Genomic DNA, 766 nt, shown 5'->3' with positions numbered 1-766 from the left:
TCCACTTCGATCGAGCAGTCAACAGTCAGCAGCTGAGTCAGATAAGTCTACTACACTGACTGACAGACTCCGTAAGTGTGGATTAGTGACCGTTGATTTGGAAAAGTGCAAAGTTTCTGAATTCTGGAAGGCAAAATTGTGTGACTTGGTGCTCGAGTATGAGTCTATCTTTTCCAGACATTCTCTTGATTGCGGTGAAGTCAAGGACTTTGTACACAGGATTCGTCTGTTCGACGAAAGGCCGTTTCGCTTACCATACAGACGAGTCCCTCCTTCACAATACCAGGAATTACGTGTTGCTTTGAACGAGATGGAGGAGAGGGGAATAATTAGCAAGTCAGTCAGCGAATTCGCGTCACCTTTGGTTCTGTGCTGGAAAAAAGATGGCAATCTTCGCATATGCACAGATTTCCGCTGGCTTAATGAGCGGACAGTGAAGGATGCACACCTCCTGCCCCATCAGGAAGACTGTCTAGCGGCCCTAGGTGGCAATTCATTCTTTAGTACTATGGATTTGACCTCAGGATTTTATAATGTCCCACTACATGAGGACGACAGAAAGTATACAGCGTTCACAACACCGGTGGGGTTGCACGAATACAATAGGCTTCCTCAAGGCCTCTGTAACTCACCAGCGAGCTTTATGCGAATGATGACTAAGATCTTTGGTGAACAGAATTTTTTGTCACTGTTGTGCTACCTGGACGATTTAATGGTTTTTGCACCTGTTGTGGCAAAAACAATTACTAACAAAATAGCATCACAG

The sequence above is a fragment of the Sinocyclocheilus grahami genome, unplaced genomic scaffold (assembly GCF_001515645.1).
Source record: "Sinocyclocheilus grahami isolate Dianchi unplaced genomic scaffold, SAMN03320097.WGS_v1.1 scaffold2542.1, whole genome shotgun sequence".
Classification (NCBI taxonomy): domain Eukaryota; kingdom Metazoa; phylum Chordata; class Actinopteri; order Cypriniformes; family Cyprinidae; genus Sinocyclocheilus; species Sinocyclocheilus grahami.
Note: the sequence above shows the minus strand (reverse complement) of the source record.